The sequence below is a fragment of the Phasianus colchicus genome, chromosome 12 (assembly GCF_987193195.1).
Source record: "Phasianus colchicus chromosome 12, bPhaCol1.hap1.1, whole genome shotgun sequence".
Lineage (NCBI taxonomy): Eukaryota > Metazoa > Chordata > Aves > Galliformes > Phasianidae > Phasianus > Phasianus colchicus.
The window spans coordinates 15,524,026-15,551,365 of NC_143447.1; the positions used below are offsets into that span (position 1 = coordinate 15,524,026).

The 27,340-nt window shown below is 43.2% G+C and overlaps 2 long non-coding RNA genes across 8 annotated transcripts; both read left to right on the plus strand.

Moving 5' to 3' along the window:
- The first annotated feature begins 3,813 nt into the window (after nt 1–3,813).
- LOC149916288 (uncharacterized) lies at nt 3,814–13,800 on the plus strand. Of its 3 annotated transcripts, none has more exons than XR_016470523.1 (6): nt 3,814–3,875; nt 6,296–6,398; nt 8,590–8,709; nt 9,260–9,341; nt 11,729–11,850; nt 12,436–13,800. It is a non-coding gene; the product is annotated as an uncharacterized LOC149916288 (long non-coding RNA). The 3 variants fall into 3 exon arrangements; XR_016470524.1 differs by lacking the exon at nt 3,814–3,875 and adding an exon at nt 5,988–6,058; XR_016470525.1 differs by lacking the exon at nt 9,260–9,341.
- A 45-nt stretch (nt 13,801–13,845) lies between these two features.
- On the plus strand, nt 13,846–26,988 carry LOC149916289 (uncharacterized). 5 transcript variants are annotated; one of them, XR_016470530.1, is made up of 5 exons: nt 13,846–14,351; nt 15,053–15,106; nt 19,115–19,353; nt 24,297–24,391; nt 25,899–26,988. It is a non-coding gene; the product is annotated as an uncharacterized LOC149916289 (long non-coding RNA). The 5 variants fall into 5 exon arrangements; XR_016470529.1 differs by lacking the exon at nt 25,899–26,988 and adding an exon at nt 24,555–25,838; XR_016470527.1 differs by lacking the exon at nt 25,899–26,988 and having other exon boundaries at nt 13,846–14,039; nt 14,155–14,351; nt 24,297–25,838.
- Nucleotides 26,989–27,340: the final 352 nt, after the last annotated feature.

Consider the following 27,340-nt stretch of genomic DNA (forward strand, 5'->3'; position numbering starts at 1 on the left):
TGACTCAGAGAAGTTATCTTCCATAAATCCTGAAGACTGGTTTAAAGGTAAAATCTCTCCTCAGAATCAGTGGTTATGAGTTGGAACAGAACGCCCAAGGAAGTGGTGGAGTTGTTCTACCTGCAAGTTTTGAAGAGAAAAGTAGATGTGACACCTAGAGACATGACTTAGTGGACATAGTAGTGATGGGTCAGCGGGTAGATGGCATGTTCTTAGTGGTCTTTTCCAATCTTAATGATTCTATGATTCTATAAGCAACAGGAGAAATGGAGATTAGAATATTTTTTCCCGTCTGTTTTTGAGATAATTACGAGAAGGCAAAAAACGGTTATCAATTCATAATTCCAAGTAGTTATCATGTAATTTCTGTAGGCAGCTGTGGTTGCAGCCTATCTGGTGTAATTTGGATTGAGAGATCATGTGGTTTGTTTTTGTTCCCCAACTAACCAGACTTGATGTTTAGACTCACATTTCTTGAACTGATACTCTTGTTATGAATTTAAGCTGGCTTCCTACAAAGGCTTCTAAATAATTGATACAAGTTGGCTATTTCCCCAGGAAAGTGCACGTCTTAAAACATTTGAAAAAAAAACAATTATGTTTAAAGATAAAAATGTGAATCAACGTTTTCTCTTCACAATGTTTGCCCATCATTTTTGTGTTTATAGGCAGAGGTTACGTTTTTGGCAAGATGGCATTTAATATTTTTCTATGGTTCACTTCAGCAGGAACAGAAATTGGCTGAGACTGCAAATTCAAATGGAGTTTTACCAAGTGCATATATGACAAGTTCCCATTCACCATTTGAAAATCTATGCTATGTACTTTTTGTCTGCATATTTTCACAAAGCACTTGTGATAACAAAGCTAGTAAACATTTTTCATGGAGTTAGACTCAGCAACCCAATGTTATCGCTAAATGTGGTTCAGAAGCAAGAAAAAGGAGAGCCAAGAAACACACTACAGTGTATTTGTCTCAAAGGAATGAGCAAAATGTACTAATGTCTCTTCCAGCCTTGTGAGACTGTTAGATAAAAATCACAGTTTTTAGCTATACCAAGTGGGATCAAAAAGGAAAGAACATGGTGACTCAATGATAAGGATGTATAAATGATAGCAAACTGACTTCAGAACCATTTACACTCAGACTTCACCCATGCGCAAGTTAATCCTACCCCCCTTACTTAAAACTGCAGAGAGGGAAGAAAGAAAAATGGAAAGCAAAAAGGAAAACATAAAAAGTCGAGGAAAGGCCTTTTAGTTCAGCTAGTCCATCCCTTGTTGATACAGGCATATTTCTGACAGTATTTTCACATCCATGAGTGCTTTGTCCAGGCTACGTTAACTCCATCACTAGGGCTTCCATCTGCTCTCAGGAGAGATCATTCCATTTATTTGTTACGTGCTGGCTCTATGGAATATTTCTTTTTTTGTAAGTTTTGTTTCTATTTTCATTAACAAACCAAGCAATGAAGATTGGATTGCCAGTCCCAAACTTAAAGCTTTCAAAGTATAGAGTATCACTTCCCCCTTGGTGCTTGCCATCATGAAAACTCGACTGCAGAAGCATCTCATTCCTCCCCTGATGTGTAATCCCTTGAGATCTCAGAAATACTCAGTAACCTGAAAACACTCTTTGTTTTGAAGAATAAGAAATAATGGAGTGCTTCCACTGTAGGTAAAATGTAAGGTTTTTTCTTGAATTAGCGTCAGCTTTTGCTAGGACACAGGGATTTGTATGTATTTCTGAGGTAGACATGCACTGTGAGCCTGCATGTGATCCGTGCCACGTTAGCTTTGTTACTGAGCAGAGTTTGCCCATTTAGGAGCCTGCTTTCCACTAGCAGACAGTTTGGGGCCTGATCCTGATGTCATATACACCCCTGCTCTCAATCACAGAGTTGCTATCAGTGCAGTGATTGATGCCAGTGAGAAGCAGAGGTGGGTGACCTGGCCTCCTGCGCTGACCATTGCAGGGGGGGAATCAGATTTTGCTTCCCAGCTTTCACCTTTGGTTACAGGGAAACCACGTCTTGCTTTGCAAAGGGAAACAGTTGGAAGATGGCTGCAGGGGGCGAAATGCAGTTACATTGTGTTCTGCCTGTGAATTTGCTGCTGTGCTAGGCGTCCGGCTCTTTGTACTAACAGGAGTGCTAATATGATGTATTAAATGTCACGCCGGCATCGCTGGGTATGCATATCTCTCATGTTGTACTGCCTGTTTATGCTTATTCAGCTCTTTGAATAATTTAACACATTTCATACTCCAAATTACCCACAACAGTTTGACGGGGCTGCTGGCAGTTTACTCGAAACACTCAGTGTTAGGTCAAAGTAGGGCCCAAGCATCTGCTAAATAGAAGGACATTTCATACTTAGCAAAGCATAATTAGACGTATTCCTGAACGCTTTTCTGTTCAAGAATAGGTAAATCCATGCTAGTCCCCTTGGTACCACGAAAATGAAGGGCTGGACCTGACACTGCTATGGACAGCCCTACACCAGGAATGGTTTGGGCTCAAGAAGAGTTACAGAGGCTGGTACAGAACAGATTAAAATGAACAAGATGACACAGCTGTATCAGCATGACACTCTGATGGCTGCAGAACAGAGCTACTGATAGCCTTGCTGTGGTTAGGCTGGAGTTAGGGATGTAGGACACTTTGCTGGCAATAACACAGTATCCTTCATGTGCTTGCAGCTGTCTGTGGGCTAAGCACCAAATCTGGGCACCAAAGGTAGGGGTCCTTAGAGAAGCAACTGCTTTGGGGAAGAAAAGTAAGTCTTCATATTGTTTTCTTTATTCCAGCATGGATTTAAACGTTTTCAGGCTGCAAGTTTAACAATGCCAAGGGAAGAAAAAACCTGGTGTGGTGTCTGTGATGCTTGAGCAGGCCACACGCAGCTGAACCTGCACAGCTACATTAATGCTATATTGCATCAGCTCTTCCCTTCCTGATTGACCAGATATAGGGTGCAGTTACTGCCTGACTTGGTAAGTGTGCTCTGGCCTCATCCATCCCCTGTGCTGCTGTAAATGGAATCATCAGAGTGCCCATCTCAGATGTGCACAGTGCACTCTCAGGCTTCTCTTTTCTCTGTTATTAATTAGTTTAGGCTCTTGCCCTGGGTGGTGTAGAAGTGGGAATGGGAAAAATGGGGATGTGGTCCTTGGTTGCATAGCTGGGGCTGGGTCATTAACTCAGGGTTAATGCGAGTGGAGGGCTTTGAAGTAGTTTAAATTAGAAAGGAATGCTGAGCTGGGAGAGAGGTGGGTACGTGGTGCTGAGCTGGGATGGGGATGCACTTAGCTACTCGGACCATCATCTCTGTTATTTTATAATAAGCAACATTTAAAAGGAGAATCACTCTGACAGCAGTGCCTATTCACTTTGCAAACTTGATAGTCTACACCGGACCATTTGCACCACCAAAAAAATCAAGGGACTCAGCACAGTCCTGTTAAAACCAATTTCGGGGTGGAGCTAGCAGGAGGCTTGGAACTCTGTACTGCAGTGTGCAGGTGGCTCTGAGCCACCTCTCCATTCTATTAGCAAAGGGACAGCAGGGCTCAACCCCAGCAAAGCTCCAGGTGCAAAGCAGTGTACAGCTCCCGAGGATATGCTGAAAATTGTTCTGGGGATTTGCACATCCTTACAACAACGGAGAGTCTGTAATGAAATGTTTGCTTATCATCCATTTAACCCACTTGGAAGCAATCTGAGCCTGCATTGTAACCTTGGGTCAAAACTATTTTGGATAGCCGAAACTCATGATAAACACATGCTTTTGGAGGTTAGGAAGCCATCACTGGGAGACATCAGATTCACTTCTTTACTATTAGAAGGGAAGAAAATCCAGGAGTGTTCAGAGTGGTGAGTTTTGTATAAAACATGAAAAGCAGGCAGGAGGAGGGGGCAGGAGGAAGGAGGAATCTTTTTTGATACCAAACAACATTGCTTCTGCAGCAAATCCTTTTCCTTGTCATTTAAGATTGCACTTGAAATAAGGAGCCAGCTGCACCCGGGGGGAGCAGAGGGCAGCCTGTCCTTTTGGGTGCTTGATTGGCTCTTTCGTGTATACCTGATAATTACTGGGGAGCTAGAATCCAATTGTCCAGCTTCCACGTGCTCTGAGTAATGCTATAGTCGTGGCAGCCCAGTTCTGTCTGAGACCTCCAAAAGCAGGGCACAGAGCACAAGCCTTTCCTAACAGCAAGTTCTGTCTTACCTGAACGTCACTGTAACCAGACCTGCTCAAGGTCTGTGCCTGCAGTGGGATTTTCAACTTGAATTAAGAATGCTTGATTTAGGAAGTACACTTTTATTTCTAAGCTTCACATTGGCATCCTTCTGCTTTGTAATAAGAGAGCAGTATGTCAGGTGCAATCTCGTGGATGTCTCTTTTAACCACTCCATTGGAGTCTGGGACTGGAGACTGAAACAATGATGGGGCATTTCTTCCCAAAAATCACAGACCTGTACCTTTAAGCCACCCAACCTGAAGCAGTTTTCTGACTGAAGGGCAGAGCTCTGTGCTGCAGCTTTTCCCTTTCTCCCCAGTACCAGCCATATACTCAGCACAACCAACATCACACCCTTGCAGAACTGCTGCCTCTAATAATCCCATTCTACAAGGTTTCCTACCATAGCATCCAGCTACAGGTGCAATCAGCAAAGCAAGCTCGAGGGATGCTAGCAGAGCAGAAAGGCTGCATTGCCTCTTCCTGGGGCCTCTGGGTTAAGTGGGCTCTGTTTCCAAGTTGGAAGGTGCTGGTTTGTCGTTTTTTGTTTTTTTTTTTCCTCCTTTACTTTTATCCCTTAATGGTCAGAGATGGCAAAATCCCTCTGGGATCTGTGCATTCAGCTTTGTTCTTTCTCCCTCTCATGCTGTCGCCAGTAATTAAAGCTGAGTGAAAAACCAAACATGCTATTTTTTGAATAGATATTTGAAATTTAAAGTGGAAAAAAAAAAGTTGTGAAACTTGTCAGATCAATGATTTGACACATATTATTTAGCTGGCTCTAAATATTCTGGAGTGAGAACTTAGCTAACAACTTGTTAACAAAGCATAATTCGTAATAAAACCAATCTCTCTTTCCTTGCTGCAATTTGCAATATGGAGATGATTCTAATAACTGTCTTAAATACTGATGTGGTCCTTTCCACTGCAATTTCTAAGAGTTTCTGCCACTATAATGCACAGCGGTAGGATGGAAATGAAAACAGAGGTGCTGTCCTGTAAAACCCAATGCTCATGGTGCTGCTGGACTTCTCTGAGTGTCAAATTGGACATTAGGAAAAACTTCTCCAAAAAACTGGTCGGGCATTGGCCCAGGCTGCCCAGGGAGGTGATGGAGTCACCGTCCGTGGAGGGATTAAAAAACCTGGGGATATGGTGCAGAGAGATGTGGTCAGTGGGCACTACTGATGGTAGGTGGACAGCTGGACTAGGTGGTGGTCTTAGAGGTCTTCTTCAATTTCTATGATTCTGCCTTGCCAAGCCACACGCAGGACATGTGTTGCACAGTTAGAGCCAGATCAGTGCTCAAAGCAATGGCTCATCCTTCTAAGAGTAATTGAGCAATAACGTCTTTGATGAAAACATAAAAGTGGTCATTTTTCTCATGTCAGATCTGTGCTGTAGTGTACTGGCTCTGGTCAGGCCACGATGTCTTTGGGCATCTTTTAAAGATAGATCAGCTGTCCTGTCTTTCTCTAAAGTGCACCTGTTCCACCTCACACCTGTAAACCATGGGCATTTCCATACAAAATGAAAGGAAGAGCACAGCTCGTTACCAGATTTAACTCTGTAGAGTGATGTAGCATGTAATCTCTATTATTTTTCCTGTGATTTGTTAGTGACTGTTGCTAGGTAATGCCTTTTCCACTAAGCATAAGTGAGCTAATGTGAGGGCTTCGAGAATGTTTCATTATATAATTAAGCCCTTGGTGGTGCTGCCTTCTACTTTACAAAAGTCTAATATCTTTTCCTTGTGAGCAAATGGAGCCGTTACAGAATTATGCATGGGGAAACTGAAGCCAACACATTTTCTTGGTAATGTTACCGTGTCCTCCCTTCTTTTATTATTTGTTACACACAGCTATCTACTTATCATGGCAGATTTGAAAGTGTTTAGATGGAAAACACAACAAATGCATGGAATGCATTACCCACCAGAATCATCAGCGGGTGCCATTGATGCGTCTCCGGATACCAAATGGCATTAAACAAATGTGGTACCATTATTTGACATCTGAACACTCAGTCTAACTGTGACCTTTTGCCTCCTAGGGATAGGACTGAACTGTAGAAGAGCTGCTTCAAGAGGACGTCACCAGACTGAAAGACAGAGGCGAGATTTTTCCTTGACATCTTCATGCTGGTGAGCCTCAAGGTACAGTTTGCTTTGCTTTTCTTTTGAAGGTGGGATAAAGAAATGCATGGAGGGCATTAAACTGAGAAGATGTAAAAAAGCAAACCCCAAAGCACGGCAGGAAGATTTTGTTTTCCATCAAGCTTCACACTAAATATCACTATCAGTGTCTTCAGTTGGAGGGGGGAATATTTGGACTGTGAGGCATTAAGCAACCCTGAGGCAAATTTGCTTAGCATCAAGGATGCCTAGCAAATAAGCAAGAAAAAAACCTGTACAAGGCAGCATTGATCAGCCTTGGCACTGCAGCTTAGTTGGAGAGTGTCAGGGTAAGTGAAAGGAAGTGCCTTTGCAATTTTTGTTGTAGACTTATGTCACTCATTCCCTTCATGTTCCCCGTTCAATTTGTAAGAGATGACAAGTCATTTAAAGTACTTCTGTTTATAGAGAGCCTCAGTAACCCAGCGCCATGGCCAGGCACTTTCCATGAACTACAGATCCTGTGCTGACAGGTGGGGTTTGTGAGCGATTATTTGATGGGCAGTGTGGGTGAGCCTGGAGGGGAATAGCAGGAAAAAGTGGTGCTGAGTTTTTGGAGCAATATTACCTAACATCAATTGTCTTCTTGCTATGCAATCTTCAGGCTACTGCAAAGCATAGAATGGGTTTTGGAATGCTAATAATTATTTGTTAGGTGTATCAGAGTGCTCAGGATCCCAGCCACAGGTTCCCTTACATTTGAAGGCTGTAAAAACCAAAGAACAATAAAAGAGTCCTCAACCAACGCACTCAACAAGTAAGAGGGCCATTGATAACAGATGAACATCAACAGTCAGAGTGCTGCACTAGGAATGACTATAGCAGAACGTCAGCATGAAATGCAGTGCTCATGGAATACATTTAATGTAGCCAAAAGGGATTATTCTTTTTCTGGACAGTCCACTCTTCCCCCTGTCTCACAAGATGGAGCAAGGTGCATTCAGAGTCAGGTGAGAGAGATGAGAGTTCCCAGCCTCTTAACAGCTAGACCGAAGCAAAGGGCAATCTCCAGGATGCCAGCCTGAGGCATCTCACCTTGAAGCAGAAAACAGCGTTGCCACTCAAAACAGCAAGTTCCCATCCACAGTTAGGGCTGATCTTAAAGATGAAATTCTCTTCGATCTCCATCACACAGGTCAAAGCAGAGAAGTTCAGCACTTCAGAACATCAAGCTTTTCATTCATCTACATGCAGGACATCATTCTGAAATTCCTTTTGATCAATAGGAAAAAAAATAGAAAAAACAATTTGATAGCTTTATAGTAAATGGGGTTGTCATCTTTCTGTTAAAATGGAGGGAAAAGAGAGCCCTGTAGTCTTTAGCTGTTGGCTGTGTGTGCCCATAAATGCACATCCTCACCACAACAGGTAAAGTATGAATGAGAGCCATGAACAAATATTGATAATCATTTCCTTCTGTACTCATGCAGGAGCTTGGTCACATCATTCTTGCTTCGTTAATTTACAACCAAGTCGTTAGCTCTATTAGATCTCTGTTTACTGGGATACCACGGGCTCAAAACCACTGTTTTTCACAGCAAGTGGAAGTACATCATGACTGTAATTTACTGCACGGTGTACCTATGTGCTCCCACATTAACTGTAATGTGTTGTGCCCATGCCAATGTTTCAGCAGCATTTGGCATTTCACGAATGCAGTATTTATCACTGAAGTTCATACAAAGTTGCAAACCCTAACAAGGCTTATCAGCTTTTACAAACCATCTCTGCCCACTGGAGTGTGACATGCTGAGGATAATTCCACTTGCTGTGCAACCACCAAATGCAAAAGGAGAAGGGGGGGCTTTAAAGCAGCATTTCGGATCACTTTTCATGCAATCAAATGTCCATGTAGCCTTCAAGTTCCCACAGGTGAGATATAACCTGCAAGTTGGGCACTTAGAGCAGTCTCTCAGTCACTTAAAGTCTTGTTGACATTACTGATGCGGTAGTTATGCCCTTAAAAAGCACAGTGTGTGAAGGGAGCTGGGTCATAATGCTCAGCTCCAGTGCTTGCCCTAGGTGGTCGGGGCACACCAGGGCTCTCTGCCTCAGTTTACTCACTGCCAAGATGGAAATTGTTGTTTCTGAATTTATTTCATATCAGGAAGTGTGTTAAATATATAAGCATATAAAACTCTACTTCTTAATTATTTATATATGTATTTTTCAGGTTGGATATTAGGAGAAACTTCTCAGAAGGAGTGGTGATGCAGTGGCACAGGCTGCACAGGGAGGTGGTGGAGTCACTGTCCCTGGAGGTGTTCAAGAAATATGGGAGTGTGGCACTGAGGTACGTGGTCAGTGGGCATGGTGGGGGTGGGCTGACAATTGGACTGGGTAATCTTAGTGGTGGATGTATTCTCTGACAGGGAGACATGAAATGGTTGAAGAACAGGCTAGGAATTTGAATTAGGACAGCACTTTGAATTAAAAAAAGTCACATTTAACTGCATTTGCAAAATCCAAAACTTAGGTAGTTTGGTGTGTGCTGATGCACAGCTGCAAACGCATTTCCTTCCTACAAGTGTTTCGGGGACACTGGTGTGTCTGTTTAATTGCCATTCCTGCATTTATTTGTTGTACTCTGGCCACAGCAGCCCGTGCTACTGAGCAGTCACAGCCCCAAGCTGACTCCTTCAGCTGGCCGCAGGAGCCCCATGAAGAGCATCCCTGCAATTAAAACAGACACTGCCACACCTACGGGCAATGTTTCCATTGCCTGTTATTTATCATCCACTGTGCGTGGCAAAAATTTCCATAGTAGCAGTTTGAACAGCTTCAACAAATGTTGTTCATCAAAAAGGAACACTGATACGGTTTTACTCCAACATTTTTTGCAGTTAGTGGGATCCCAGGCACAGGCATTGCTCCCTGCCTTCCTCCACGGCTGACTCATGCTCCAACCTTGGTCAGGACACCAAGGTGCTGTTGCTGTTTTCTGTTTCTCATTCTTTTAAATGCATGTTCTGTCCTCCTCGCAGTTCTGACATCATAACATCCTCTTGGCTCTAACAGTAATCTGTCTCATTTCAGATACACATTATCCTCTACAAAATTATCTCCCCACCCTCGTCCCCTGAAAAAAAAAAAAATAAAATCAAACTAGTCTAAACTCCAACTTAAAATTGAAAATGGAGAGCTGTGTGGATAAGAGGATGCTTTCCCATTGTGAGCTGATAGCATTTTTTCTCTTGAAGCACTCCTGGGAGTGCTGGACCACCCAGCAGCCCAAGCTGGGATGTGTCCTTCAGCTTTCTGCCAGGGATGGAAAGGATGGTTTCACTCCAGGTGTCGGATGGCTGCAGGACAATGCCCTGTCCCTGTCCACCCCATCCCATTCCATGCATCCTTCCTGCCTGCTCCCCACAGCTGCTTTTTGCATTACTTCTGCTGCCGGCTGCTTGCTGCCTCGGCTCCAGCAACAGAGGAAGAGGAGGAAGCAAGAGCAGACAAAACAGTCTTCCTACTGCATTTCAGCCTGGCTAAGCAAACATTTGCAGCAGCTAAAAACGGCATACAGAAGGAGATTCATGCTCTAGACCTGTAATCCTGGGCTGGAAAACTCTATTCAATCAGCAGATCTTGCTGCCGTCCTGTTAATCCCCTCTCCTTTCCCACCTTGCCCCTGCCAAAGCTCAGAGCCCATGGCCAGAGCTGCTTTGCAGCAAGATACTCAATTCCTCCTCATTTTTCATTCCTCAAACATTTTTGAAGTACTGACCAGAAGCATTTAATGAAAAAGTAAAAAACAGGCTTTGCTGAATTCTGCAAGGAAACGAACCTGAGAATTTCCCACAAGATTCAGGTTTTAGAGGGTGATGCATCACTCACTTGAGGATGCTTTGTTCTTCTCTGACTGCACAAGGTGCCCAGACACCTTCTGCAGGTGTAGGCAGGCTGAGTCAGGCCCCAGCTCCCAGGTCCATCTGCTCTGCACAAAATGGACAAGAGGTAATGGCCTTAAATTGTACCACGGGTGGTTCAGGTTGGATATTAGGAAGAATTCTTTCTCAGGAGCAGTGATGCAGTGGCACAGCTGCCCAGGAAGGTGGTGAAGTCACTGTCCCTGGAGATGTTCAAGAGCCGTGGGGATGTGGCCCTGAGGGATGTGGTCAGTGGGCATGGTGGGAATGGGTTGACTGTTGGACTACAGGATCTTAGGGGTCTTTTCCAACCTTAGTGATTCTGTGATTCTAATGGTGGTCCCTGGCCCTGTTTCATACCAAAATACCATGTGGCACGCACTAAATGCCATCCTCTGAGTTATTTAGGTGTAGATGCTGCACAGTAAATATGTATCATTAGCATTTAGCTAAACGCTTGAGCCACCACCACCTGAAGAGAGCTTGGCATCAGCAACTCTGCTCCTCCACCAACAGGTTTCTGGTGGCACCAAAAGGCATCAGATGTCAAACCCTGATGGCAAACCATGAGGGAAGCCAATGTTCCTTCATGGAGATGGCCCCAACCTCAGATCCATAAATAAGTCACCCTCTATCCAGCTTGTCTATGTGCCATCTTGAGCACAAACACGGGGAGGCTGTCAGTCTGAGCACAGCAGCAAATCTTCACCGTCACAAAGAAGCACAGAAGGAAAAGCAGTCTGTAAGATAGAGAAGGACACATATCATGCCTTTACTTTGTACTGCAATCTCTCGGTATTTTGTATGTGCTTATTGCTCTGAGTTTGTATCCCTTTCCCACCTGTACTTACACTGTCTTTTTTCTGTGGCTTGTTATTATTTCTATTGAGCAATCTTCAGCCGAACTGGGAGATCTTGCAGTGACTCACTTACTTGAACATTATTGCCTAGTTCTTTACACAAGACAGATTGGATATGAATGAGATCTCTTGTCCTCATGAGCATTGTATTTATTTCACAAGACATTTTCTTCAGAACTCTCCCTGCAATAAATTATGTGGTATATTTATTTTTTCTTCTACCATGCTATAGCTCTGTGCTTTTTTTGTTGTTTCTCATTTTTCAGACACTGCTTCTTCTATGATCTGCTGTTGTTGTTTTCTATTTTTTCTTCTTACAATCCCTTAACTATATACTTGGGACTCTTTCCCTTGTGCATTTTTAGCACGCTGCATGCATTTGACGTAGTCAAACTGAAAGCTTGAGATAAGTATTTAAAGTAACAAAATGAATTTCCTCTTTTATCTTTCAGACTTTGTGTAATGACTGGGGGGGGGGGGGGGGAAAAGAAGGAAAAAAGGCAAGCAGGTGATATGTTTTAAATGAAGCCCAGAACTGTAAGGAAATATACTCTTATGCATCATTTTCTGTTCACCATAATGTCAGCTGGGTGAAAGGCTTCAGAGTGGTTTACTTCTGAAGAATCACTTGCCTGGATTTCAGCAACTGCCTTTGGGAAGAGCCTGGAACAACACATCTGCTGACACCCCTGTGTAATCAAAGGGAGGGTGAGTATACTTGGGACTGATGACCCTGAAATAGGACTTGGGGGTATCATATGTCCGAGGTATTTATAGGAATCCCATCTTGGGACGATTTCTCATTGCCAATGTATCCATCAAAACTTCGTCGTGTTCCCTTCCTTCCTAGCACTCCTGCTTCATCTGTCAGTCCCTCTTGGCCTTTTAACTCCCACATTGCTTGGTGGGGATGTGATAGCTAACCCAGATTAAGCCCAATTCTGGACTTTCTTTGGTGCTGGAGGAAAGCATGGGTTGAACCTGCTCCAATGCAGGTCATCCAGTCCACGATTTTGAAATCCAGTTACAAACTGAACCTGAGCATTGCTGCTCAGTTCTCTTTCTATTTTCAAATCAATTATTTGAAAGCCTTGCCAGTCACTGCTCAGGGCAGAAGGCTTCTAACCTGCTTTACCCCACTATACCAGCTGTTTTTAACTTAAGTAGCATCTCTGGTTGACAAAGGAACATGTTAGGAGGGGATTTGTCTCATACATGTCATGTAAAGTTAGAACTGACTTTAAGAAGGTACTGATGACTCTTTATTTTATTTTTTTTTATGTTTTTGTGTAGAAATTTAAGTACCAAAACATCTGCTTCTGAAGGGAGCCTTGGGCGATCTCTATATTAAAATGCACTGAAGAGTTACCTGTGGGACAATGCCTGTCCTGCCTGAGCCTTCGTGTCCAACACGTGCAGTCAGAAGGAATAAGAAAAATACAGAAGATCTCAGACCATTCCTCCAAGGCTGGTGTTGTACCATGGACAACTAAGAACTACTTTACTGGTTCATGCTTAAAACTAGAACTAAACTTCTTCACCCAGAGTGCAGCGCAGAAGTAGGACATGTCATTCAGGGAAGGGGTGGGATTTCTCTCCCTGGTGACTTTCAGGGATCATCTACACAAGACCGTCTCCGAACTGATCTAGTGTTGATGTTAATACTGCCTCAAGCGGAGGTTGGCCTAGAAACCCCCAGAGGTCCTTTTCAAATGGTTTTGGGTTGGTTTTTTTTTTCCCTATGATTTTACAGTTCTGGTAAGTGTGTGACAGTAAAATAACCAGATGGATTTTTTTTGGAAGTATAGAACAGATACCCTGAAGGCAGAAAGCAGTATGGGGAGAGAGAAGACAGGGGAAGAAAAAAAAAAAAAAAAAAGACACTCACTTCTTTCCATTTATGAGTTCGAGAACCAGGACTCCTACAAGGAGTTGAGAAATTTGTCTTGATTTGGAGATGAGAAAAACAAACACTTCTAAGTAGCTTCTCACACTCAGCCTGCCCTCCTTGTGATCCTCGTCCTGTCTGGAGAACGGTAGACAGTGTTTCAAATGTTGGGGTCAGGCTGGTGCCTGCTCTGTCTAATCAGTTCAGTGTACATATCTTTCCAGTAGGGATTAAATATGTCTTGTCGCCTGTGGTTTTATTAAAGGGCAGAGAGGAGGCAAAGGAGCCTTTTACTTCTGACAACATTTCGGCTGCTTGCCTGAAGTATCTGCTGCTGGGAAATGGGAGGAATGGCCAGACCTCACTGGTGGAGGACTGTGTCCATGCTCACTGCCTCTGTGCATGGGGAGAATTCTGTGGGAGAGTAGAAACAGGTTAGAAATGGGATAGTTCAGACAGCACCCAGCGTCCTCCTCCATTACCTCAGCCTGGGATGGGAAACTTAATTTCACCCTTGGCACAGGCCAGTCTCCTTTGCTCCCTTTCCCCTGTGTGTTCCTCTTACTGGATTAGGCAAAACCCACTGCTGTCACTGAGACAGATGATTTTTCATGCAAAGTTCTCTCAATGTGCTCAGGGCAGGGCCAGCTCTGGCTCTTCTGCCAGTAGATGTCCCTGCTCACACAGCTTGCTGTCTGCCCTAGGAAACTGGCTTCCGAGATGCTAAGCTTCACATCTTTTCTGATCGGAACTGTTCATATAGAGGTGTTGTGGGGTTTTTTTTTTTCCTTCCCTTTTAGGCTTCTGGTGTAAAGTTTAATCGAAACCTTTAAAGGCTGACACTGAAATTAAAAAGACAGATCATTTTTTATTTGCAATGAATTCTTTCTGTGATCTGTAAGTATTTCCGTGTTTGTTTATAAGGGAAGTTGGAGTGCTGACCCCAGGCAAAGACCCTTTTCTGTTACTCTGTTCTACCCTTCACTCCTGCTCTGCATCATGCATCCATGTAAGTTCTATGGTTAATAGGGCAATACTGTTAATATTGGACTGGATGATCTTAGAGGTTTTTTCCAACCTTAACGACTCTGTGATTCCATAGTTTTCTCTTTCTTGCTTTGCAGCATTTTTTCAAGCAGACATTGTTTTGGTGCAGTGCTTTGAACAAAACAAGAGCAAACAAAACCCAACAGTGCTGAATGCTGCACCCTTGCTGCATGGTGAAAGTAACTTGAGTTTACTGAGAGTCTCGGAGTTCAGCTTTGCAATACATCTCCTCTAACATGAGGATTGATCAGCTTGCTTTCATAGCCACATATAGGTGAGTTTTGTTCTTTTGCTTAGTGTTCTCTATTATAGCCTTGCAATTATATACTCCTGAAAATTACCACCGGAAAGTTATCCTTAAAAGAGCAAAGAGCACCACTGCTCTCCACAGAAATAAGGGGATGATAATTGCTACGGAAGAAAAGGAGCTTTGCATAACACTGCCTTTTTCACCCCTTTGCTGTAGGTGCTGGGTTGGGTTTTCCCAGGGCAAGGCAGGATGGCTCTGGCTGCGCTCTCAGATCAGGGCTGCATCTCTCCCCGGCATCCAATTGCTCTGGCTTCAAAAAGATGAACACCACAGCCATGAGCGGGGGAACGGCTCATTAACTGATTGGTGGAATAGAAGTAATCATTGATTTCAGAGCATTCTTTTCTTGTGCCTTGCCTTTGTCTTCTTGGGCAACTTTCTTTAAAATTTATGTCCCACGTTGTCACATCAGGAGGAAAAAAACATGAGAAATGTTTTGTTATTTCAAATTTATTGCATATTACGTCAGCTGGCATTGTGGACTCACAATATGTAATGCTTCATAAATTATGAAAAATAAATGCTTTATGGGCTTACTACGCACTCTGTTTGAAAATCGTTGAGCTGGGGAGACTCAGTGACCCCCGTACAAATTAATGTGCACATTATTTTCATTATTGCAGCTCATATGGGAAGTTTGAATATCTTTATTTCTTTCTATAAAGGGAAATGAAAATAGAAGTTGCTTGAATCCTGTTAGCTCTTCTGGCAAGAAGCAGGTATGGTTTCACCCAGCTCGTAACCTATTGCTTCCCTCACAGTCCTTGTTATTCCAGGCCAAAGCTTAAGCTCCAAATCGGAACTGCAGGGACTTAGAATGCTCTTCCAAAGGTCAGATCCTGCAGCCAGGCAAACTAAACCTCCACCTTGGTAGGATTGTGTACAAAGACTGCAGGGTTTGCAGAAATGTAGGAAAGCACAAAGCAGCCTCCTACAGCAAAGAAGGCGGTGGGGCAGGGTTCTACCCAACTTCCTTACGTGTGATGGGCAGACTCAACCAGACAGTGCAGCTCAGCCATCAAGGGGCCTCACCAGCAGCAAAAAGAGAAATCTCAACAATGTTAAACCTGATCAGAAAATGGCAGCCTTCAGCTCCAAGCTGCAGGAAATGGATGCAAACGTCCTTATCTGCCTGCACGGGAAAATGTGTTGTCCCATTTTCTGAGGAGCAAAAGTTCACTGCAACATGTGGTGCATGGGAGGCGTGCATGCTTGAGGGGAGAAGGCACCATAACGTTAGGTAAGGGAACGGTGAAGTGCTCTCAGCTGATTTTTTTTTTTTTTTTCTTTTCCCCCTTTGCACCCGACTATTTCTGTGCCTTGCAAAAGGAGGTCAGGTGTTGCAACTCTCCCCCTTTTGGGGCTGTTTTTTTGGTACTGCACCGATCCACCACTGTGCTTCTAATAAAGTCATCAAGAGCACAACTAGGAGCTCCCTGTGCAGCTTATGTGATGGAAATTGTTGCTCCAGAGGGCTCCTTAACTTGGGGCTAGATGGACTGAAAACCTTTCCAAGTTATTCTCTCCTAATTCAAGTCAGCTGAGGCATCAAAATGTCGGGCAGATGGACAAGAGCTTTTGCTGGAGCCAGCCAGCTTGCTGCTGCTGCTAGGGCTATTGCAGTCAACACTTAGAGGTTTCATTTTATTTATTTCTGAGCTTTGCAGAAATTAGCCTTTACAGAAGCACATTAAAGGAGACTCTTGAGTGCAAGAGCCCGTGCTCTCAAGTCCCTAACTTTGCAATAAAATGGATTAAACAAAGCCCCTTAATTGTGCCTCCTCCCAATAGTTTTTCTCCTGTCTGTAGAACTCTGCAGTTCTACAAGGAGATAATTCTGTTTAGAAGTTATTGCCTGAACAAGGATCAAAACAGCCGTTTGGCTGGGATGGAGTAAAAGTGATTTTCCTGGCACCCATATATTCTCAAAACGATTCACTCCAACCATGCCAACCCCGGGGACTTTTTGTGTTGGGGACAGGTAGGAGAAGAGACCAAATAACCGAATTACACCCCAAGTTCGTACTTTCTTTTTGTCGGTAAAACGAAGGCGTGCGTTTGCCTCTCGCATCCAGCGGAGGGCAGTTGAGCTCCACGAGAAGGAACGAAGCGGAATTACACGGCGGGGTGAAACTCCCAAGGAGGCAACGGAGGATGGAAATTAACCGTCCTCTGCCTGCCTGCGTGAAGATCGCTTAGGAATACCTGCAGAATTAAAAAGGAGGGAATGGAAGGCTGCTCGTTTTGAACTGCTTTGTTAACGGGGAAGGAGAGATCTAAAAGTTTTGTTCAGCAGTCGAGGAAAAAGTCTTAATTCGTATATACGTGTTTCAGAGGGTTCTGTTTTATATGTTAATCAGAATTTCCAGTATGTGGGTATTAATGAGGGAAGTTCCTGATTTTCCGTTGGCTTTTTGACCTCAGCAATATTTAGGTTTTAATTTAGCACTCATAATTTCAGTGTGAAGAACAATTTTTAAAGGTAAACGTTCTTTTCTTGTTGTCTCAGCTGTAGCAGAAAGAATAAAGGCAGATCTCAGGAGCTGAGCCTGTAAGGCAAATCTGGCTGGGGCTGAAACTGGGACCAGTTTGGAAAAGTTCCTCTACAGGAAAACTTTTAAGCAAACATTCCAATCAGAAACAGCCCTTACCACGTTCCTCTTAAAATCTGCTCTCCTCCAGTTTATAGCATGGACCCTTGGGCTACGGCAGTCTAGAAAAATCCGAAATAAAAACCATGCTGTTTTCTGGGTCTGATCATGCAGCACTCCTTCAAAACAAAACCCAAGGAATACGAGGTTTAGGCCTTCCTGACACACGTTGTTCTTTTGAAAACTCTCCAGCGTGTCTTTATTTCAAATGCATCATTTTAGGTGCGTTCGCTTTGAATGGAATCACAGGTGGGTGGAAGCAGAAAGCTTTCAAATGTTTGCAATAGCAGTTGCATGTAAACGCTGTGATGGTCAGCGTTGCAGTTATTTTTCACATTAGCAGGCTTATTTATTTCTCATATTTGATTTGCTTCCCCTTGCTGGCGTCGTGCTGCTGTAGTAGGAGATCAGGCACAAATAAGTGCTTACACTGAAAATTAAGTTTCTGTAAGTAACTATTTTAAAATGGTTGCTTTTATGTTTACTGCTGAAGGATCTCGAGCACTCCTGCCAGAAAGGAAAGTATTTATTATCTCTCTTTTACAGATGAGGAAACTGAGACACTGTGAAATTAAAAGCTTGGGGAAATTAGTACACAGTAAATTACGGTGTGAATTTACTGTGTACGAACCACCCTGCACGAACTCATCAGGCGGACTGGCAAAGAAAAAGGATTAAAGTCCTTTAAATTATCTTGCATTTGCCATGGACAGACAGCTAGCACGGATCAGCCCCTTTGGAACCCGCAGCGAGCCGTCCGTGAGGCAAATCCCTGGGAGGAGAGGAAGGACAGAGGGATTGCAGGCTGCATCCAGGGAGCACGTGGGTTAAAGCAGTGAGTTAGAATGGTGAGGTGGGAAAGTAGTTCCATCTGTCCTGGGAGCCCCACCATACACCTCTTCCAGCCCTTGGGCTGGGTCCACGTGTGAGCATCCAGGCTGCACGGTGACCACCTTGCCAAGTCCCCTTCACTCCCATCACTGCCATTTCTGGTCGTGGCTCCAGCAGGGGCTCGGGAATCTCTGAGTGCGGCCTCCTCACCTCACAGCACGCTGTAGGGCCAATGTTGAAGCATCTTTGGCAGGAGTGTTTCCCATTGTTGCTGACCCCAGCTGGGCAGAGGAGCATAGAGGGAGCTGGGGTGGGAGCTGGTGGGAAGACAATTACTGACAAGTTCGTTCCACTAATAAACAAAGACATAAATGACGACACTGTAAAGAAGAAGCAGGATTCTGTGGAGAAAGCCCTAGAGAGAGACCTAGTGAGAAGAGAGATGTTTAGACGACAGTTTTACATTACACCACTTTGTGAAATATGTGCTATTTTAGCTCCGAGCTGGAGTCCAGTTAGAGCTGCATCAGGACTTAGGTAGCAGAATGTATTTTAATGCCCTGTGAGCAGGAATAGCTGATAACTAGTACATTTAAATGTGAAAAGCAGAACTTTTCTCTGGGGGATGTATTATTTTTTTTCATATGAATTTAGTCGTCGTAGTTTACATTACAGCTCTAGCGCTCCACTGGCAGTCATTTATCTAATGACTTACATCTTTCAGGCTGCAGAAAATGTAGGATAAGAGAGGGAGAGAGAGCAAGAGGTGGTAGAGGGGAAGTTCTTTATAATTTGCATTTCAGGGCTGAACCTAGGATCATAAATATACAGAAGTTGGATCCTTCCTAACATCCCTCAGCTATCTTTTTTTTTCTAGAGCATTACGATATGAAAACAATGGGATTAGGGCACTATATGCTTCAATCTCTCTCACTCCCGATCCCTGAAATAAGTGTAAATAGAGCTGGATTTGCTTCTGGTATAGCTGAAATTAAGACAAAAGGGTATGTCTGAGATAATTCATTTTTTTTTGCCTGTAAAGCTTAATCATAGAAAATGCCTATCTGTGCTGGGGAAATGGATTGCACGTAATATGAAAACCATCTTTTATAGAGGCAAACCAGGCTCACTGGGATCTAATGTTGTAAAGGAAGAAGTTTCTCAGGTATAATTAACCTGTGGAATGCCCTACTGTGAGATGCTCTTGAAGTGTTGGCACTAATACCATCTGTCTTCATAACTTAGGACATCGGTGACTCGCTAGCTGAGAGCGAGAAGCAATCTGTAGTGTCCCATGACTCTGCTGGATGAACAGTGTGGTCACAGTGACTTTTGGAGTGACGGTCACTGCTGGAGTTAAAGGAAGTTTTGGTTCCCAAAACCAGAAAGAAGGAAGTGGAGGAGGGAGCAGCGTGAGAGCTATCACAAGAATGTGATAAGGAAGGGAAGAACTGCACACGTGCGAGGCGATGCCAAGGAGTAAGGTAGGTTACAATGGTGTTACCCATATTCCTCAGTTCTCAAACAGATTAGAAGTTACTGATTGAGATGGTGGCTGATGCAAAAGGCAGGCAGTTGTGTCATCACTTTTCTGAAATATCAGAGGTCTTCGAGCCCACGTGAAGGATGTGTCTCATGCACTGGAGTGTAACTGCGGGTTGCTGTGCGTGTCTGTGGGGCTGGGGTTGGGAGAAGGACCACCAGACCGTGGCTGAATTGAGTTGTTTTACTAAAATGTTGAATCTACTTCGCTGAACAAAAGCTTATTTGGAGAGAGAGAGAGAGAGAAAGGTAGAAATGAGTATGTGGATAAAGAATTGCCAGAGAGATAATCTGAGGATAAAAGCGTTTGGAGATGAGCTGGACTTCTGTTTGGTGAGGACCTATAGAGCAGTACACGGTCCAGCAATGCTGGTCATCAGGAACTTTAATACCAAAACCATGAGAAACGTTTGAACTTCAGATGACTCCAGAATTCAATTGCAGTTTAGCAGGTTTTTAAGGCTGATGTTTTATATATGTAAAGCATACATAAATACGCACACAGACAATATATATATTCATGTGTGTACATATATATTTTTATATATATGCTTTAGTTTTTTTCTCTTCAGTCAAATAAACTCAGTAGCTTTCCCTTAAGCTAGAACTAGGGGAGCCTTTTTGGTAGAGAGAGATTTGATGGAGCCATGCAAAGCATTGAGGAGTCTGCATGAGAGTTCTTCAAAGATTTCATTCAAGGCCAACTCATCATTAACCTGAATATTTGATTTGAAATCATGCTGGTTTCACATGTCACGCTACCCTGGCACTGCGTGAAAGTGGTGAGAGGAGGGACTGGAGGAGGGAACGAGAAAGCAGGGAAGGATTTGGTTATCAAAGCAGAGGACTTAGATTCAAAAGTAATCGACAGAAGGAGATTACTTTGGCTCACAGTCCAGACAGGGGCTCTATCCCAGTAAATAAGCCACCCCCTCGTACAGACACAAACCCCTACGTGTGCATTACCAGCCTTCATGCAGAGACAGGGAGATGGTGCCATCACTTTGCTGCCAACCTGGCCAAACCTCGGGTTTTTGCTGAAGCCTGACTCAAGGATATTAATAAAAAGAAATGATTTTACCCTTTCTGGTCTCACTTACAGCAGGCTGCTAATAATGCCTTATGAGGCCGCTACACAGTTCAATCAATAGTTTGATTTTTCTGCCCTAGAGCTGTCAGAAACACAAACCCCATGCTTAGCTGGCTGAGTGAGGACCTGACCACAGCGATGGAGAGGAAATGTGGGACAGCAGAGCTTTGTGACTTATGGGTAACTTGGGCATGGACCGCTCTTGCCAAGCCCTATCTTCAGCCTGCTCCCACGGCTGCATCCTGCCAAATCCACCAATGATGCTCAGCACCAGTTATTTATTTCCATGTCACCTATGGAAACGTTCAGGTTTGACAAAGGGGGAAAAAAGCGATTCAGCGTCTTTTGATAGAGGGAGGCTGATTTTCATTCGAGACAGAATGGCTCATTTTTACCTTTTTAGCTCCTGGAAGAGTAAAAAGTGAGAGGTCAAACCTGCATCACCATGACAACCCCTGCAGTGAGGAGTTTGAGCAGATGAAGGGGAGTGATAACAGAGCTGAAGTTTCTCCCTGTTCCTGTCGTGGCAGGGATTTTTGCTTTCCTTCTTTCTTCTCCTTAGGCCTTGTAAGGTGTGGCCCCCATTCATTTCGCAAGGGTTGAAGGATGACGTTGGCTGGTTTATAATGCTGCCACTCTCCATTTGGGGTCAGGCCTTGATATAGCACTGCCTGGTGTTAGTCATATCAACCATGTGAAAAAGAGCATCGTTGGAATGCAGAAGATCAAATATCACCTCACTTGCATTTCCTACTGTAGTGCAGATACATGATGCCAGCAAGTGCACTCGTATTACCAAGTTTGCATCAAAGGAAGCTGTCGTCTCTGCCTTTCCTCACAGAACCTTTGGTGTGTACAAATAAGCTCAGTAAAACGGCCCTTCATTGAGGAGAGAAGGGATTGCACTAATGATGCAGTCCAACATAGAGTGGGGGCCCAAGGCAATGTGCTCAGGAGGGATTGCAGGTGAAACTGGGAGCTTATTTGAGATGCTGAGCTCATCTCCTTATTTCCTAGACCAGCACAAGAAGGAATGTGCAAGAGCAGACTGCAGACAGTTGAGGTTACAGCCCTGAGTAAAAATGAGTGAAACTGAAGTGACACAAAAAATCCTCCGAATTCCTTTCTACCTAGAAACTGAGCCTAGTCCAGTGAGAGGATGGGACACCAAAACAGCAACAACAAAAACAGATTACGCATTTTTCAATTTTTTTTTTTTTTGCTACGTATTTACTAAACCCTGTATTGCCGTAAGGTGAGAGGCCCTAGACAGGAATGCACTTCCTTTGAGTTGCATATGTAGCACCTGCAGCAGGCTGTTCTCAAACCCCATCTAGAGCCTCTAGATGCGCTTGTGAACACCAAGCTTCTTTGGAGTCTTCCTGAGGTTGGAAACATCCTTTTGTTGTACAGCCACACTGTTGTGGTTTGCAACAAAAGAATGGAAGAGAGGACAAGGAATGCCAAAGCAGATATTCCAGTGTCAAAGATATTAATTTTACTGGAAGATCTGTCTCAGAGTCATGAAACTTCGGTGACATTTATACAGTGATCAGTCAGTTATGCAGAGAAGAGGAATAGTCAGAGTTAGCACTAAAGAAGTTGTCAATGGATATAAAATCTCCAGCTGAAGCTGTTCTCTGTGTCCAAAGGATGACGCTGAAGCTTTCTCAGAGGCGATGAATTACTGCGTTTCTGCTTTGTGAAGGGTTTCTCATATCTTCTTCCAAGTGGTAGACACAGCCCTTGTGTCAGAATGGAGCCCATCAACCAAACAGGCAAACTGCAAAGAAAGAGTTTGGCTATGGTCGGCCTACCACAAGATTTGGGACAATGGCTACATTAACATACCCACTCAGCAGGAAAGCAGAGCTGGGCTATTGGGATCAGCCTGCAGATAAATCAAAGCAAATCTGAGCGATAGTGATATGATGTTGCAATAGTAATTCGCTCCTGATGACGATTTAGAAGAGAAAGCCAATTCAGAGTTTCACAAGCATACAGCCCTGTGGGACAGTATGAAAGAAAATAATCAGTTTAGATGGAAAGAAAGTGGAGGTTATCAACTGCATAAATAGAAGCCTGGCAGAAAACAGACGAGATAATTTCTGAACAGGCCTTGGACTGTAGTCTGTGTTTAGACAACCGATTTATGAACTGCTGGACACTTGTATATTAATCAACAAATCTGAAAAATTAGGTTAAATATGAAACCCCTCTACGCAAGTGCATTGCAACAACACTGATTTAAACAAGATGTTAGAGCATGACAGAAAGTGCAATTTCATCCTGACAATGATGAGCCAGAAACCTCAGCTTTCCTCTTCCCGTGGTGTGACTGGGCTCTCTTCAGTCAAATTTGAGCATTCGTTATGATCTTGGAAAGGGGCTGGTCTCCCATCTGCTGGTGCAGCTCCAGCAAAACTCTTTTGGGGATCTCATTCTCTGTGGACAAAATAATACATGCCAATCACCTTGGCACCAGATCACTTGGATGCTTTAATTACATTTATTTTATTTTTATTCCTCACCACAACTCTGCTTAGACGTATTCAGCCATAGTGGAGTCAATGAAATCTGATGCTGGTCTGAATTTACTAACAGCTCCTTGAAAATCAGCATATTTCTGTGTGGAATGTTCTGCAAACAACTTGCAACGATCTCCACCTTTTCACCCCTCCGTCCCCTAAAGAAAAGGAGAGAAATTAAATTATAGAGCTTTATTTTACACTTTACTTGGATAATATTTGAACATAAAGTGATATGTGACGACTGTGTTTTCTTTGAAATTGTACATTTAACATTGTAGATGATGTAGGTGGAGCTCATAAACTTTGAACGATTTTAAGAAAAGAGCTTTCCTATGGTATCTGAGTACTTGGTCACAAAGAAAACCAGCCCAGGAAAGGCCAAGGGACCTAGTAAAGAAAGTGCGAAATACCATATTCAAAATGGAATTAGCTGAAGCTCCAGAGAAGAAAACCACAAACAACACATTTCTCTCTTCAGAGCTACTCACGCATACCCTTCATCCATTTGTGCTGGCATGGCAAGCAAATATTGCTGTCCAGAGGTTAAAGTTCAAATGCATCACTTGAGTCAATGAGGAGTTCCACCAGGGCAGGATGAGCCATTTCCTTTGGGAGTGGTGACGGTGGGGTGGGATGGGGTGGGGAGAGATGTGGGTGTGTGGTGTCGGATGTAGACACAGCCCTTGTACAGCAATTACCATGAAGTTTAAATAAATACAATAGCCTAATTTTGCGTGGAAGTACACTTTAATTAAGTTGCTGCAGAACAATGAGCTGCTTCCATAAGAGCTGTGAAAATCATCACAAGGGACTGTCCAGAGGAAGAGAGAAACAAACAAGAGAAGCTCTCTTTGTATAGAAAATATGCACAGGAAGTATGTTGAAAAGCTGCTCCCAGTTAATTTGCTTAGGAAGAATTAATAACAAACTCCAGCCTTTTGCTCTGTTTTCACTCCCTATCCCAAAGTCTCATTGTGTTTACCAGGCTGAGGGAGATGCAATTCATTTGCAGAGTAATGCCAGAGCGTTGCAGCATACTGGGTGTGATGCACACCAATGAGTTTAGCCAGGTTGAGATGAGTTGCTTCTGGGCTGGAAAACCTCATGTAAGGTCAGTGCTAGATGTATGAGGAAAAAACCCTAAAGAGAAACGTCTAAAGAGTTTGTGATGCATTCCTCCTGTCAGTATGGTCAGATGTAGAGTGCTAGAAAAACATCACATTTTTCCATTACTTTCTTTAATTCTTCTAATTTCTTTAATTAGATCTGAGTTCCTATTGTACTGGAACTGCTTTGTGAAAACAAATTTGCCTGAGTGTTTCTACCAAACCCTGAAGGCTTGAGCACAGGCAAACACAGGTAAGGTTCAGCCCTTGTTCACCGCAGTATTGTCTTCCTGAGACCAGAATGCCCAGTGAAGGACACTGAGCAGCTAGCAGTCCCATCAGATATGTTATAGCTTGGGATGACTTTGGGCTCAATAACACCTACAGAACCTGTTGAAATGTTTCCTAAATCCTAGCCAGATGTAAACCCTCCCATAACAAGGGTAACAGAGCAGCCTGATGTTTCCAGAGTGTGATTTTGCCTTGAAGCCTTGGTGAGTAACGGGTATAAATTACCAATGGTCTACTTATTTTTTGTTTTACCTCATGTTATATTATTGGCTATTCTGCCAACCGATAGCTTGCAGCTATGCAAGCCTCAGACAGACAGGCTAGATCTAGGGAAGCACAGAATGACTTGATGCTTGTCTTATATCTAGATTGTAAAGGCTTAGACCAGGAACCGCCTTTGTTTGCTTTTATGTTTTTTTTTTTGTGTGTGTAGCTAGGTAACATAGCTTGGCCAACTCCATGACAGTTGTCTTGGGCATGGCTGCACTGCAACCAGAAAGTCATTACCAGCAGACAGTCAGCCCTCAGTGCATGCGAGTTTCTGATGCTTGTTTGAGAGCTGAAGCGCTTGTGGAGGTTTAATCGAAATCTGAATACATGTGACTGAAATTGGCTCTCTGTGATTATTTATACAAGTAAATCTGCTTCTCAGAAGTTCCCAGAAATCAAATGCCAGCCTTGTCTGATCATTTTTTTAAAGGAGTAAATATTTGTTGAAAAATTCTTTGCTATATTAATTTTGCTCTGCTGCCCTGATAGGGATGAGGAGGGACTCCTGGTGTGCATCAATCAGCCTTCAGTGAAGAGGGACCAAAATAGCTGATTACTTGGTCCATAACATGCTATCCTCAGAACAAAACCCAGACCTTTCAGGTGTCCCAGCAAAGATCTTAAAGTAGCTCATTTTCCCTCATACATCTGCATAGGCAGCTAAAATATTCCAGGAAATGTTCCTCATATCAACACTAGGTACGTCAGGTAAAGGTATTTTAAGCAGGAGGTAGTTTAAGCAGAGTGACACATATTTCCATGTTTTCATAACCCCCGCTTGAAAGCACATCTGCCAGTAAGTGGTTTGTAACTTGACAGTCAGCCACGGCTATTTTTTCAGTGCTGTATAATGTTCTATAATGTTCTCATTCCCTGTTGCTGACCTTTTTTTCTTTTCTTTCACTTTCTCTCTCTTTTTTTTCCCCCTCTTTTTGTGGTAACCCTTTTACCTTCTTTTCCCCTGCTTAGACCCATTAGCAGGATGTTGTGCAATATGGTGCTTGTCATCTGTTTCAAAGACACAGTGATGAGATACAGGTATGCCAGATGGATAAACCTAGTGTGACTAATTATTGTGTATTTGCCTTTAATTATTATCATTTATTACCAGAGAAAAGACAATAGAGGTTCTCAGACTCAGAAGGGAATGTCGGCAGAAGGGGATTGTTTTCTTTCTTTCTTTTTTTTTTTTTTACAAGAGAGTGGTACATCAGCAGGAAAAGTTTTCTTCCTGAGGAGAAATGTAAGTAAACGTTGAGACAAGAGAAGTCAACGTGACCCGTGCAAGGCTTTCCTTTCCCTGACATTCTTGAGAATCAGATATCTCAGAGGTAATAGTTTATTTGTGATTATAGATCAACTTTTCCTTTGCTTGAATGGGTTAATGAGTATGTGGGTATCCTTCAGTCATCAACACGGGTATTTCCCCTGAGAGAAATGAAGTCCCTAAGTTGTAATTTTAAAATAAATTAGGCTCGGGGTAGCAAATATCATTGAAGATTTCAGTGCCATCAGGCTGAGCCTCCTAGTCTTTGAATTGAATTTGCCTCCATATTTGATGCAAACATATAGGATCTCTCTGGTGCTTGGGATATGTGTAGATATTTCTCTTTCAGTTATCATAACCTTATTATCACCAAGAATCCTTCAAAAATGCATATAAAACATTTCAAAATAAAGAGGACATCTCTGTTGCGTCTATGTTAGTCTAGGCCACTTTGCTCAGCTCAGGATCTACAGCCAGGCATCCTGGGCTACTTTGAGAATCATAGAATCATAGAATGTCTTCGGTTGGAAGGGACCTTAAAGCTCACTCAGTTCCGACCCCTGCCGTGGGCTGATTGTCCCCCACCAGACCAGGCTGCCCAGGGCCCCATCCAACCTGGCCTTGCATGCCTCCAGGGATTGGTCACCCACAACTTCTCTGGGCAACCTGAACTAAAGGTTGATATCATTAGAAAACTTTTGGAAATGTTAATAATATAACCCCCAAAGGTGCTTTCATTTTGCAGCTGAATCATTTATTATTTACTAGCACAGGCAAGATTATGATGGCTCATAACTTTGATCTTCTTGCTTATGGGGCACAGCACTTTAATTTGGGAGCAGCCATACTGATTTGGTAAATAGATTGAGGAAGAGCTTCAGACGTGGGCTTTAAAATTCATGAGGATCTGATTTAGTACATCTTACACCGATATTTTTGCATATTGACTCTGTGGCTAAATCACGTCATAACCTAGAGGACCAGTAATCACCATGATCTATCATAGATAGTACAAGGCATAATCAATGTTGCTAGTCTGCTGAAATATTTCTATATATAGTATTTGTCAGAAGAATACATGCAAAGCTACTGAAAGAAACAAAGTCCGTACATGGACGATTTACAAACAGGAGAAAGGGCTAAATTTGCCACTGTTTGCCCTGAATAGCTTACCCAGATTACAGGCCAATTTTGTTTTGGACAGAAATATTTTCCATTGCAGAGTCTGCTAAAGTCAACAGAGTGCTATTCCTTTGGCTGCAGGATGGGCTGAAGGCTGGGTCATATTTTGGGTTTGGCAGCTCTGTCCATCTCCCTTTAACCCATTTGACCGCAGTTTGACTGGGACTTGACTAAGCACTTAATTCTGTGATT